We start from the raw sequence: 15,672 nt of genomic DNA on the forward strand, positions 1-15,672 counted from the left end.
GCCTGGTGTCACAGCATCTGACTCACTACCATACATCACCATTAAACCTTCTCCCCAATATGAACTTGATGACTGTAGAGCTTATTGAAAGAATCAAAGACTTGTTGATCCAAACCAAGGCTTTTATTAGCAAAAGACAGGAGCTCTTCACAGGTGGCCGACCAGTCCGGAATGATCTGACCTGGCTAGGGACACAACCCTTTAAGGCCCAGAGAGTAGGCGTGGCTAAGCTCTTAGCCAATCGCTGTAAGTGCAGTCTAGATACTGTAACTATATACACTATGTATATTGGTGATAGATCTGTACCATCACAATGTCAAAGTATATGCCAGAATTTATTGTACATCACTGTTAAACCTTCTCACTCCAGTGAATCTGGTGTCAGCATTATCTGTCTAAGCCTAAGTTAACCGTTCAACATTCTTCCCACTCTGAACCTGGGGTTACAGTATCTAACAGAGTTTATCGTGCAACACTGATAAACCTTATTAACCCTGTGAACCTGGGGTCACAGTATATTCCACAATTTATCGTACATCACCGCTAAACCTGCTCCCCACTGTGAACCTGGGGTTACAGTATCTTTTACAGTTTAGCGTACATCACTGATAAACTTTCTCCCAATTGTGAATTCGGTGTCACAGTATCTGCCTCAGTTTTCCGTACATCACCATTAAACCTCTCCCCAATGTGAACCTGGTGTCACTTTATCTGCCACATTTTATTTTACATCACCGTTAAACCTTTTTCTTACTGTGAAACTTTCGTCACTTTATCTGCCACAGTTTATTTTTTTTTTATCACCGTTAAACCTTATTCCCGTAGTAAACCTGCTTTCACAGTATCTGCCACAGTTTATTTTTTTTATCACCGTTAAACCTTATTCCCATAGTAAACCTGCTTTCACAGTATCTGCCACAGTTTATTGTACATAAATTTTAAACCTTCTCACTACTGAAAACACGGAGAAACAGTATCTGACTCAGTTTACCGTACATCATCGTTAAACCTTATATCCACTGTGCACCTGGTGTCACAGTATCTGACACAGTTTATAGTACATCACTGTTAAACTTCTCACAAATGTGAATCCTGTCTCACAGTTTCTGCCTCAATCTACTGTACATCACCATAAAACATTATCCCCACTGTGAACCTGGTGTCACAGAATCTTCCACGGTTTATCGTACATCAGTGATCAACCTCTCCCCATTGTGTCAAAGTATCTGCCACAGCCTTCCATACATCACTATTAAACCTGATATCCACTGTGAATCTGGTGTCTCGTTAACTGACAGTTTACTGTACATCACAGTTAAACATTCTTACTTCTGTAAACTCGGTGTCAGAGTATCTGCTAAAGTCTACCTTACATTACCATAAAACCTCCTCCCCGCTGTGAACCTGCTGTCACTGTATCTGCCTCAGTCTACAGTACATCACCATTAAACTTTATCCCCACTGTACACCTGGTGTCACATTATCTATCTCAACATACCATACATCACCGTTAAACCTTATTCCCATGTGAACCTGGTGTCACAATATCTACCTCAGTCTACCGTACATATCCGTTAAACTTTCTCCCCACTGTGAACCTAGTGTCACAGTATCTGACACAGTTTATCGGACATTACTATTCAACATTCTCACTGCTGTGAACCCAGTGTCACAGTATCTGTCTCAGTCTACTGTACATCATCGTTAAACCCTCTACAACTCTGAACCTGGTGTCACTGTATCTGCATCAGTCTACAGTACATCACCATTAAACCTTATCCTCACTGTGCATCTGGTGTCACATTATCTCCCTCAACATACTGTACATCACTGTTAAATCTGATCCCCCTGTGAACCTGGTGTCACAGTATCTGACACAGTTCATAGTATATCACTGTTAAACCTTCTCACAAATGTGAATCCTACTATAAAATAATACTCCCCTTCTAAGTCTCGCTGTATTCGAATCCCCACCTATTTTAAAAATTCCAAAAAAAAGAGAAAAATCAATCCCAAAACAAACTAATCAAAAGTAGTAGCCCCCTAAAAATCTGGGTGTGGTAAAGTCCATAAGTGGGAGGTGACTAAAGAACTCAGTGTCACCCACCCCCAGTCAGACTTTCACAAAGTCCTGAAACAAAAACATTCAACCCAGTGATTCCAGTCCCAATGATTTTTCCGGATCTTCAATATCGAGAAGACTTTGCGTCAATTCAACTTTTTTTCCCATTCTTTCCATATTTTCCAATCTTCCCATTTCCATTCCCATTGACCCTTCCCTTCGATGACAATGGTGACGATCGCCCATTTCCTCGTACTTCTGGCAATGAATTAGCAAATATTAAAGCATCATGGTCATTTTCAAAAAACTGAGATTGAAAATTCCCATAAAAATCTTTCAATACTGCCGCATAACGAAAAGCAAATTTATATCCCTTTTGCCACGATACTTCTTAGGCTGAATTAAATTCTCGGTCTCTTCTGATAATTTCTTGACTCAGATCTGCATTAAAAAAAACCCTATTATTTTGAACCATCAGTGGAGCTTGATTTTGCCGTGTTTTCTGCACCACCAAACGGAGGATCATCTCTCTATCTTGATATTTAAAACAGCGAATCAAAACTGCTCGTGGTAATTGGCCTGGAAACAGTTTCTTCCTTAACGCTCTGTTTGCTCGATCTAATTCCAGTCCATCTGGAACGAATTACCTGCCCTACACTTCTGGGATCCATTTCTTCAAAACCTTTATCGGATCCGAACCTTCCATATCTTCCAGAAGACCCACTATCTTAACATTATTTCTACGACTTTGGTTTGCTAATAAGTCAAATTTCTTCAATAATTCCTTCTTCTGAATCCCCTAATCTACAAAAGGATCTTCCACTATTTCCATTTTTTCTCTATTACGCTCCACTTGACACTTGCATTCAAGAAAGCCTCCTCAATCTTTTTAACATGATCTTGCACAGTATCCACTGATCGTGTCCATCTCGTAACATCACTCTTAACTACATTAATATCTTGCTTCATAAAAGTTATCTTTTCAAACACAGTGTTCATTTTAGTTTTCATTTCTGAAAATCCTTAACTCATCTGATGAGTCATCTGCATTGATATATTTGCCATATCTTCCATGAGCTGATCAATCCCTTCTAGAATTGGAAACACAGAATCCAGTCCAGGATCCATCACCTCCCTTTGAGGCCGAACATCTTTTGCCTTAGTCCCCAGTTCTTCAAACTCAAATGAAGTTGAGCACTCTTCTTCCTCCAAAGCAGTAGGTCCTCTTCCAGTGCGGCTGCAGGTCTGGACACCCGACAACAGCATGCCTACCTCATCAGCTGGCATCACTTGGGTCCCCCATAGCCCACACCTTCTCCAAAGTTTCGTGGACACTCGACGCATGGAGCATGCCTGGTAGGGCCACCCACCGTGCAGGTGCATCTTCCGACGCTATACTGTGCACCCCCGGACCACCAGGCAATGCTGCAGGCACGCAGGCCTGTCCTCACTCAGCTGGCCCGCCCTCACGCCCGAGTTAACGAGCGTATGAGTTGAAACCGGCCGAACTCATCGCTGAGCCTGCACCATCTTGCGATTCCACAAGATGGCGACGGTGTATTACTAAGTCGGGCAGGAGTCTTCTGAGGCTTGGGGACTCCAGTGAACAACTCCGTTGCTTCAACTTGAACTAGGCCTCGATTCTTCAACAATTTTGTAAGGTAATTTCTTCTGTAACTGTGTTTTCACTTTTTTTCACATTTGCAGCTATTTCGATCCTCCACTATTCCCAAGTCTATAAACAGTATTTTTAATCACTTTTACAACTTTTAAAATTGAGCATTTAATAGTCTAACTGGGGAAGGTTGGAACCACATGTCTACCCTCTGCGCCATCTTGTCACAGTATCTGACATAGTTTATAGTAAATCACTGTTAAACCTTCTCATTCCTCTGTTTCTGCCTCAGTCTACCTTTAATCAACATTAAATATTCTCCCCCTGTTAACTTGGTGTTAAAGTATCAGCCTAAGTTTACCACACATCACCATTAAACCTTCTTCCCAGTGTGAGACCGTTTTTACTGTATCTGCCATAGTTTATTGTAAATCACTGTTATACCTTCTCACTACTGTGAACTTGGTGTTACAGAGTCTGCCAAAGTCTACCTTACATCATCAGTAAACCTTCTCCCAAATGTGAGCCTGGTGTTATTGTATCTGCCACAATTTATTGTACATCACCGTTAAACATTCTCCACCATGTGAACCTGGTGTCACTGTGTTCACGAAAGGTTATCGTACAGCTCTGTAAAACATTTTCCCCACTATGAACCCAGTGTCACAGTAACTGCCTCAGTTTCCCATACATCACCAATAAAGCTTTTTTTTCCTACTCTGAGCCCAGTATCAACGTATCTACGTAGTCTCCCGTACATCACCATTAACCTCCTCCCCATTGTGCACCAGATTTCACAGTATCTGCCACAGTTTATTGTACATCATTTTAAAACCTTCTCACTACTGTAATCCAGGAGTCATATAATCTGCCTTATTCTACCGCACATCTCTGTTAACCCTTCTCAATACTGTGAACACGGTGTCACAGTGTCTGCCAAAGTCGACTGTACATCACATTCACCCCATGTTGACCCATTTTTCACTGTTTTTCCCACCATTTATCGTTCATCAGAGTTCAACCTTCTCCCCACTGTAAACTTGGAGTCACAGTATATTCCACAGTTTATTGTACATCACTGATATACCTTCTCCTCATTGTGAATGCAGTGTCACCGTATCTGCGTCAGTCTTCCGTACATCACCATAAACTTCTCCCCAATGTGAACTTGGTGTCACTTTATCTGCCACAGTTAATATTACATCACCATAAAACATTGTTCCAAATGTGTACCTGGTATCACGGTATCTACCACACCTTATCATGCATTACTGTTAAACCTTCTCACTACTGTGAACTTGATGTCACAGTATCTGCCAAACTCTACTGTATATCACTGTTAAATATTCTCCCCATTGTGAACCTCATGTCACAGTATCTGACACAGTTTATTGTACATTACTGTTAAACCTGCCGGATAAGCTCCAGATAGTGAAAGAGGACTTCTCGCATCTGCAGCAACTGGGGCCTCGCCGCTCCACCTGGTCCAGAGCCTCTGGTGGCTGGCGCCCCTGCAGAGATTATCGATGGCTTAATGACATGACAGTATCTGACCGTTACCCCATCCCTCTCATTCAGGATTTTACGGCCAATCTGCATGGCGCGAGGTTATTCTCCAAGGTCGATCTGGTGCGCGTGTGTCATCAATCCCATTGTCGCCTGAGGACATCCCCACAACAGCCATCATCACCCCCTTCGGCTTGTTCAAATTTCTACGCATGCCTTTGGAGCTCAAAATCATCACCCAGACATTCCAGCACCTCATAAATACGTGGCGCAGGGATTTGAATTTCATGTTCATTTATCTGGATGACATTCTTGTCGCCAGCAGAGACTGGGCACAAATCAAGTCTCACCTGCACACCCTCTTCTCCCTACTGGCCGAATCTGGCCTAACAATCAACCTGGCCAAATGCCAGTTCCGGAAAGAGTCCATGCAGTTTCTGGGCCACATCATCATGGCCGAAGGAGCTACACCAGCTGCTATGAAGGTCACTGCATTCAGAGATTTTCCATGCCCGGACAACCACAAGGGGCTACAAGAGTTTGCAGGTATGGTCACCTTCTATAACCGATTCATTCCAGGAGCTGCACACATCATGCAGCCACTCTTCGCCAAGGACAAGATACTCGCCTGGACTCCAGAGGCCAACAGGGCATTCAAAGCCACGAAAGTTGCCTTCATGAAGGCTACCCTGCTCCTCCACCCACGCACCGACCTTCCTATGGTGCTCTCCATCGATGCCTCTGCCACTGCCATTGATGCAGGTTAAGGGACAGTGGAAACCACTGGAATTCTTTAGCCAACTTCTTCATCCGCCAGACCGCAAGTATAGTGTTTTCAACCGTGAGTTTCTGGGTATGTACCTTGCTGTGCCTCATTTTCGCTATTTCTTGGAGGGGAGGCCTTTCACAATTTATACCGACCACAAACCCCTCACTCAAGCTCTCGCTATAGCTAGAGATCCCTGGTCGGCCCACTTACACTGTCACCTGTCCTTTGTATCGGAGTTCACCACCCACATTCAGCACAAGGCAGGGAAAGACAATGTGGTGACTGAAGCGCTCTCCCAACCGGCCATTTGCTCGCTGATACCCAGCCTAGACTATGACCAGCTTGTCCCAGATCAGAAGTCCGATGAGGAGATGCAGGCCTTCAGGACTGCCATCATGGGCCTGCGGTTCCAGATCCTCCCGAATCCTCTCAGTGATGAGCACCCTGCGACCAATGGTTCCCTAGCAGTGGCGCAGGCAATTCTTTACCATATCCACGAGCTTTTCCACCCTTCCATCAGGTCCAAGGTTCATATGGTGGCAGAACACTTCGTCTGGCACAGGCTTCGAAAGCAGATTGTGGACTGGGCCAGAACCTGCACCCATTGCCAGCTTTCCAAGGTACACAGGCACACCAGAATGCCCGTGCAGGATTTTGAACACGTCCGAGAACGTTTCAGCCACATACATGTGGACATTGCCAGCTCCTTACCCGTTTCCCGAAGTAACTGTTACCTTTTCACAGTGGTAGACTGCACCACTCGTTGGCCTGAGGTGATCCCGATGCCAGATGCCTCCACGGACTCATACTCCCAAGCACTTTTGACAGGTTAGGTTACCTGGTTTGGCGTCCTGGCCCACCTCACCAGCGAATGTGGCACGCAGTTCACCTCTGCACTCTGGGCACAGCTCATCAACAGACTGGGAATTGAGCTGCATCACACAACGGTCTATCACCCACATACCAATGGACTGGTCGAACGATTGCATCGCCACCTTAAGTCGGCACTTGTGGCCTGCGTCACCGGCCCCAACTCAGTGGATAGGCTGCCTTGGGTAATCCTGGGAATCCGTTAGACACCCAAAGAAGACCTGCAGATGTCATCTGTTGATCTGGTCTACGGTAAACCACTAGCCCTACCTGGTGACTTTATCAATGCACCTCACAACCTGCAACAGTCACCGCACGATTTATTTCTCCGACTCCGGGCCCAGTTTGACTCATTCACACTCCCACCACCGCCCAGACATGGCACACAGGCCTCTTACATCCCCAGTGAGGCCCTTCCACAGCACTCCTTCAAAGACCATATGAAGAGCCGTACAGAGTCATCCATCATTCGGGATCAACCTTCACACCAGACATCAGTGGTAAGAGGGAACTGTTTACTGTGGACAGATTAAAGACAGCATACCTCGACCCCAACGAGCCAGTGGTCGCGGCTCAACCCAAGAAGTGAGGCTGCCCGGCAAAAAAGGCCATTGGTGCTGGTTCTGGGGGTCTGTGTGGCGGCAAGCCATGACGCAGGCAATCCAGCCCCTCATGTCACGCACGTGGCGGGGCAGCCAGCCAAAGTGGCGCTGTTGGGGGTTTCTCCCTGACCTCGGCACCAGACTCAGAAGCCCGCATCCTGCAGCCCACGTGACCCCCCCAGCGACGTCCGGTCCCCCGGTGTGCTTCTCAGTCAGGTCCGGGCTGGGAGCATAAGACCAGCCAGGCAGACCTGAATAAAGGAGTTTTTGCTCACTGAACTCAACCCATCTGGTTGTGAGGTCATTCAGTAACAGAGTAGCCGCCGCTACAGTAGTATCTTAATTTCTTTTCCTTTCTTTTCTCTTTTATATGTTATATACATATATTTGTAAACACTGTAACATTGTGATTTGATATTAATTGTTATAATATTTGATTTAAAGGAGGCTGGTCCAAAAAAGGCATAAAAAAGATTTTAATATGGGGACAGGAATAAAAGAAAAACAGAGGGTACTGGTGTGAGGGAGGGAAGGGTAATATTGTTGTGGGGTAGGTTCAGATGGGTCAGCTGAAGGGACTCGACCGATCCATCCATGATTTGTCCAGCATCTTCCTGCCATATAGTGGTGAACCAGGGCTTTGCCTGATGGGGACACGGTCCTCTGAGCTCTGCACAGATAGACTGTGCTTTTCTCGAAAACACACTTCTTCAGGTAAAGCAGAGGAAGTGTATAGGGGTAGGGAGGGGGTGATGGGGGAAGAGTTGGGACCCTCCAAAATCATTATGATCAGGCCTCGGAGACAGCATCTCTATCACTCGTATTTCTCTTCCCAGGAGAAGGAGCGATCTCAGAGACAAGACACGAGTCCAGAAGAACCTCACATCCCAGATGAACAGAGGTCGGACAACATCATGATGGCCTGAATCTCTCCCCTTCTTCTCCCTCTGGGCCTGCCAACCCCATTCCCTGCATCTTCCATGTCCCTTCACCCACGCCCCCTTTCTTCCCTACCCCTCCTCCATCCCAACACCCTCCTGCTTACCTTCCCCTTCCCTCACACCTATGCCCTAATCCAAGCCCTCCTCCCTTCACCTCCCCTTCCCCCTCCCCCTTTCCCCTTACTACCCTAACCTAGGGGAAGGAGTGGTAGGGGAAGGGGGTAGGAGAAAGGGGGTAATGGAAGTGGGGTGAGTAAGGGGTAGGCTTGGGGGTGTGGGTATGGGATAGGGGTAAGGGGTATGGTTTGGGGAAGGGATAGGTGTAGGGTATAGGGGTAGGGTTTAGGGTTGGGTTGGGTGAGAGTAAGGGTTAGGGCCGGGATAGAGGTAACATCATGGTTAGGGTTAGGAGACATGGGCTAGGATTAGGTCTAGGTTTAGGGTGAGGTTTAGAGTTTGGGGATGTGGGTTTGTGATGGGTTTAGGGGAAGGGGGTAGGAGAAGGAGGTAGAGGTAGGGTGAGTGTTTGGGTTAGAGGAAGGTGGGTAGAATTAGGGTTGGGGTTAGGGGACAGCGTAGGGGTAGAGATAGAGTTAGGGGATGGGGTAGGGGTAGAGTTAGGGGACGTGGAATAGTGATGGGGGTATCGGTAGTGTTAAGGTTAGGGTTTGTTAGGGGTTAGAGTTAGGAGTAGGGGAATGGGAAGGGGGAGGGGAACTGGGAGGTGAAGGGGGAAGGAAATGGGGAGGGTAATGGGCAGGGGAATGGGGAGGGGAATGTAATGGAAGATTAAAACCGTTTTTTTTTACTTTTGCAACCTTTGCTTCTGCAAGGCTGAGAACCTGCTTGTTTTTTAGAATCTGCAGACTTAAGCTAAATTCCACCGAGGGGCCAGAGATGCAGTTATCTGACAAAAGGACATCTGTGTACCAAGAACATTTAATCTTCCTGCTTGTTTTGGTCACAGGCTGTCAGAGGCCTAGCCTTGATGCAAAATAACCATTGTATTCAAAGTGTTGGAAACAGAAGTACCTTCACAGAAATTGCTTGAGACAAACATTGAGAACAAAGAACATTTATTATACAACAGTGCAAAGTTGGGTGTTTCCCCTTAGCCTGGGAATATACACACACACTGGGGCTCACCCAACTTTTATACAGTTGATTTCAGTATAGGAATACCCTCCCCCTTACATTCTTCTGCCTCCTGGATAGGTTTTGCATTAGGCAATCCTGCCTGCCTACATTCTGTTTCTGTGAACTTGAAGGACCAGGGGGTATCCTGTTGGTGTCTCATCATGTCATTATCCTCATTGCCCTTATTCACAAACCTGTCTTTGTTCTAATTTACACCTTCCCAACTCTCAGCGACAACCTCTTCATATGTAGAACTTGCTAATACTGTCTAGGCCTTACTAATTACATATGCAAAACCTGCTAATTCTATCTAGGGCTAGGAGACCCTTATCTTATTCAGACTAACTCTGCTTCCTACATTCTATTATCTATTGTCTATCCTTATCTCATTCATTCGGTGAACTTGCTGATTCTGTCTAAAGGCTAGAAGATTCTTATCTTATTCTGACTAACTCTGCTTCCTACATTCTAATATCCATTTCTTATCCTGTTCATACTGGCTTTATTCATTTACACATATATCTATATTAGTTTCCTCATCTTCATATATTTATATCAGTTTTACTCATCTCTCACAATCCTCACTTTTCTTTTAGATCAGTGATACTGATCTCTCAACTGAAATGTATTACTTGCAAACTTGGTCTTTTTCCCAGCTGGTCAGTAAACGAACTGCAGTTTCAGTATCATTAGACAGAATTAGGGAAACATACATCCTTTGGGTTATAGTGTTCTGATGAGGGGTTCGATTAATTAAATACTGCACACAAGTCTTTAGGCAGGGGAGCACCATAATGGCCAGAATAGCGAGTCCAGCTGCTCTAAGGGCTGTGGGTATCAGACTCCAGTTACCAATAAAAAGTCTAGTTCATCCCACACCGGACCAATGTTGCCAAGTCTGAACCTGGGCATGGGAAGATTTTGGAACTCCTGAAGAAGTGTCTTTAACCGCCTGACCGTTGTGAGCATTGTCATTAACCAGTCTTTCACAAACGTTGCCTTCAGCAGGCCAACGAGTAATCGAGAGCCAGGCGGTTTTGTTGAACTGTGGCTCGTATCTGTCGTCTTTCTTCAGCCCATAAATGCAGGGCCATCGCTGTCTGTTCAGTGATGATCTCCAAGGCTGCCTGGAGTCTGATTAAACGATTTAAATGCCAAGCAGCTTTAGTATTCTGGACAGCTAAAGTCATTTACAACTGGAACTCCCCTTACAGTGGTGGTTTTTTAACATTCCGAATGTCTGTGTGACCCAAAAGATGCTTTACAGGAGACCAAGTTGGGGAGCGGTGTTTCTTGTCACTTAACCTGTGAGTTGCAGCTTGTCTGTGAACATTAGCATATGTATTAACTCTATCTCTGCCACATGTACCATCCTGACTACCATTCTGCCTGTCTTTGTCCCACCATCTCCTTTGTGCTATCCCTTTAAAACTCCTCTCTTTAATACCTGTAGAGGCCAAAATACAAATCAAATCTACTCCTCTAGAGCTGTTCTGTTCCCCTGGTCCATGTTGGGATCCTATATTAACCCATACCCCACTATGACTAGACTCTATACCTGCGCCCTGTCTACATTCTAAAGGTAAATAATTGTCACCTCTGCTGTCCCTGTTCCAGAAGGACTTAATACACTGTGAGCAATTTGGTGATTTCCCAAAAATTGGGAACCAACAAGTAAACAAAACAGCAAATGGTAAAAACAGCATTACAGCACTTTTTCCCGGCGTAATGTAACTTTCAGATCAGAAGGATGAAGGACTGCACGCCAGGTGGAGGGTAGATTATCAATGTCGTTAGTCTGTGGTTCAGCAGCTCGTTTAATTTGTTGGATGTGGCTCCATCCCTTTTCTTTCATTCGCACTGCGGTGTCTGTAATCAAAAGTACACAATAGGAGCCATCCCAGACAGGTTTTAGTTGGTGATCTTGCCATGCTTTTACATATACCCAATCACCAGGTTTAATAGAATGAATAGGATACTCCAGGGGTGGGCAGTAACAGCTGCATGTCTATTTTCTCCGTGAGCGCAGCCTGTTTGGCAGCTGCATCTGCCTGTCTGTTCCCCTGTGCTTCAGGACTGTCACCACCTTGATGGCTCCGTACATGAACTACAGCTATTTCCTCAGGTAATGTAAGAGTATCTAGAGATTGGACAATTGAGTTTTCATGGATCAACTTTTGTCCTTTTCCAGTTATAATTCACCGCTCTTTTCAGTTCTTCCCAAAGGTGTGCACTACACCAAAAGCGTACTTTGAGTCTGTGTAGATCGTGCCCACCTTGTTCTCTAGACCCTGGAGAGCTCTACAGAGGGTATACAATTCACAAGATTGTGCTGACCAATGACCGGGAAGGTGACCGGCTTCAATCATCATTCCTTCTTTCCCATCCACTACACTATACCCGCTATAGCAAGTGCCATCAATGCAATGGGAAGATCCATCAATAAACCACCTTTCACCCTCCTGTAAAGGCTTGTGAGAGATGAGGAAACTTGACATAAAATATGAAAGATGGGGAAACTAGTGCAGACATGTGGAGTGATGGATTAAACCAGTATGAACAGGCTAAGCATGGAAATTAGAATGCAGGAAGCAGAGTCAGCCTATGTCAGATAAGAACCTTCTAGTCTTTTCCACAGGATCAGTGAGCCCACCGTATGAATAAGATAAGGAGAGGTAAGGAATAATAGAATGTAGGAAGTAGAGGTAGTCTGGATGAGATAAGGGTCTCCTAGCCCTAGACAGAAGTACCAAGTTCTACATATATAATTAGTAAGCCTTACACAGATTTATCAAGTTATGCATATTAAATTAGTAAACCCTAGACAGGATTAGCGAACTCTGCATATGAAGAGACTGTAGCTCTGAGAGTTGGAAAGGTTTGAATGGGGACAAGGGCAAGGTTGTGATGATAATGACATGATGAGACACCGACAGGATACCCCCTGGTCCTCCAAGTTCACAGAAACTGCACGTAGGCAGGAAGGATTGCCTAATGCCACACCCATCCAGGGGGCAGAAGAATGTAAGGGGGAGGGCACTCTGATACTGAAATCAACTGTATAAAAGTTGGGTGAGCCCCAGTGTATGTGTGTATTCCCAGGGTAAGGGGAAGCACCCAACTTTGCATTGTTGTTTAATAAATGTTCTTTGTTCTCAATTTTTGTCTCGAGCAATTTCTGTGAAGGTACATCTATTTCTAACAAATGGGACCTCGTCCGGGATCACTCTCCCTCCACTGACAGAGTGCCCAAAGACAGGGGTAGCTGCACCCCAGCTGATTCAGCTGGACTCACGGACAGAGGGTGACTGGTCAGTGGATGAAGCGATTGATATCTGAGAAGAGGCATTGAGAACAAACAACGGGAGGACGTTAAGGAAGCACGCTAGGATTAGCTACTGGATCCCGGTAAGAGGAATTTAAGGTACTTCTATTTCTAACAGGCTCATCACTTAAATCCTCTCTAATTTTAGTCTGTAAATCTATTACCTCTAAACATACATGCTCTAACTCATTTATGGTATTGTTAGAATTTGGAGAAACCAAGAAAGCTGCTGGATTGTGTTCTTTATTCGTAATCAGGGTCAAATCATCCCTATCCATTAGGATCGCTTCATATTTTAAAATTCTAGAGTCTGTGAGCCACCTTCCAGCATGTTGTAAGAGAATATTGCGGACTGTGTGAGGTGTGTGAACTATCATCGGGGCACCAAACATAATCTTTCGTCCTTCCTCAACTAAAATAGCAGTGGCTGCGATGGCTTGCACACACTCTGGCCAACCACGACAAATAGGGTCTAAAACTTTTGACAGAAAAGCAACTGGCTGTCTATAGCCTGCCCTCTCTTGTGTTAGTACTCCGGTGGCTACACCTCCTTTCGCATTGGTATATATGTCAAATGGCTTATTTAGGTTGGGTAAAGCCAACACTGGGGCACTAATAAGGTGCTGTTTCACCAAGTTAAAATCTTTAATCTCTTCCTCTGTCCAGACAACAGCTTCGCCCCCTAGAATCGTGAGTTTATCATAGAGAAATCTGACCAGGCTAGAATAATTTTCAATCCAGATTCTACAGTATCCCACTAAACCAAGGAATTTCCTAAGTTCTTGGGCATTCTTGGGAGGGGGGATCTGTAGAATACCACGTATCCTCTCTGGACTTATTTTCCTAGTTCCCTGACTTACCAGATGACCTAAGTATTTAACTTCTGATTGAACAAATTGTAATTTGGATTCGCTCACTCTGAGACCCTTATTCTCCAGAAAATTCAAAAGTTCAACAGTATACTGTTTAACTAATTCGTAAGTTTTTCCCATAATTAACAAATCATCAACATATTGTATCAACTGACAATTCTCTCTCCGAGGAGCCTCATCTAGTATTTGTTCTAAGACCTGACCGAATAAATTTGGTGATTCTGTAAAGCCCTGGGGAAGGACTGTCCACCGGTATTGATTCTTGCGTCCAGTAAAAGATTTTCCCATTCAAAGGCAAAAATGTCTCTGCTCTCTGTTGCTAACAGGCAAGTCCAGAAAGCATCTTTGAGGTCAATCACACTAAACCATTTACTATGGGGATTGATTTTACCCATTATTGTATAGGGATTAGGTACAACTGGGTGACGGGTGAGAATAATTTTGTTCAGCTCCCTCAAGTCCTGCACTAATCGATAGGTACCATCTGGTTTTTGGACAGGTAAAATTGGGGTATTAAAAGGTGACATACAAGGTTCGAGTATACCATCTTTCACCAACTGGTCAATTACTGGCTGCAGCCCCTTTCGGCCAGCTATAGGAATTGGATACTGTTTTCATCTAATTACTTGTTCAGAATCTTTTAAAGTAACTTGCAGGGGAGGAATATCTAACACTCCTCTATTGCCTCTTTCTGCCCATACGCCAGGATTTATTAGTTCTCAATCTTCCTCGCTTAATACATACAATTGAACCCCGATACCCTATTCCTGCGGTCTGGTGCCGATAGCCAATTGGTCCTGTAAATCTCGTCCTAACAAACAAACTCCAGCTTGGGGAACTAGTAAAATATCCTCTGTTATTACCTTTTCTCCCATTTGTATTCTTACATCTCTTAATACAGGGACTGTAAAGTCCCTTCCTCCAAATCCCGAAATCATCACGGTCCCCTCTATCTTAACACCCTCGGGTGGTTGTAAAATACTAGACTGGGCTGCCCCAGAATCTACTAAAAAGGTCATCTTGTCACTGTGGGGTTCTATGCTTAAATTTACCAGTGGTTCTCTGTGCAGCCCCACGGTGTGTATTGACTGAGAACCGTGACCCCCCCCATTCATAATCTGCTTCCATCTGTCGGACTCTGGCTTTACCCTACCCTTAATTTAGTCTATGTGTCGTCTGAGTTCAGCATGCTCGTTAAATGAAGTGATAGGAGAATCAGTTTATTACACAGCATAAGAATAAAGCTTAACAGAGCTCTGGTTCAGTCGTTAGTTCATAGTAGGGAGAGGAGAGGAGAGGAGAGAAGAGAAAAGGAGAGAAAAGGAGAGAGGAGAAGGACAGAAAAGAAAAGAGTCTGCGGCAGGTAAGAAAACTTTTTTAAAAGTCTCTTACCAGGGTCTGCGGGGAGGAGTCGGCGTCGGAGGCGGCCATTGGTTGAGCGAGCGTACAGGAGAGTGTGACGGGAAGATAAGGTCTTTTTAAAGACTCGTACTGGGGACAGAGCCTAGCAGTAGGGAGAGGAGAGGAGAGGAGAGAAGAGAAAAGGAGAGAAAAGGAGAGAGGAGAAGGACAGAAAAGAAGAGTCCGGGGCAGGTAAGAAAACTTTTTTAAAAGTCTCTTACCAGGGTCTGCGGGGAGGAGTCGGCGTCGGAGGCGGCCATTGGTCGAGCGAGCGTACAGGAGAGTGTGTAGGGGTTAATTGGTAAAAGGCCAATAAATAAGAGGGACAGCGAGCGGCCCAGCGAGTGAGTGGCACAGTGAAGGAATGGGACTTCCAGGCTTTGGCTCCTCAGGCTTCGGCGAAAGCAGGCGGAGAGAAAGCTAAGATAGTCTTTATTACTACTTCATTGGGGTAAGGGATGAGTGTTAAGGCTGTGTGTTGTCGGGAGTGCCGGATGTGGGAGGTCCTGGAGTCTTCCAGACTCCCGGATGTCCATATCTGCACTAGGTGTGTCGAGCTGCAGATTCGCAGG

This window comes from Narcine bancroftii, unplaced genomic scaffold (assembly GCF_036971445.1).
Source record: "Narcine bancroftii isolate sNarBan1 unplaced genomic scaffold, sNarBan1.hap1 Scaffold_122, whole genome shotgun sequence".
NCBI lineage: Eukaryota > Metazoa > Chordata > Chondrichthyes > Torpediniformes > Narcinidae > Narcine > Narcine bancroftii.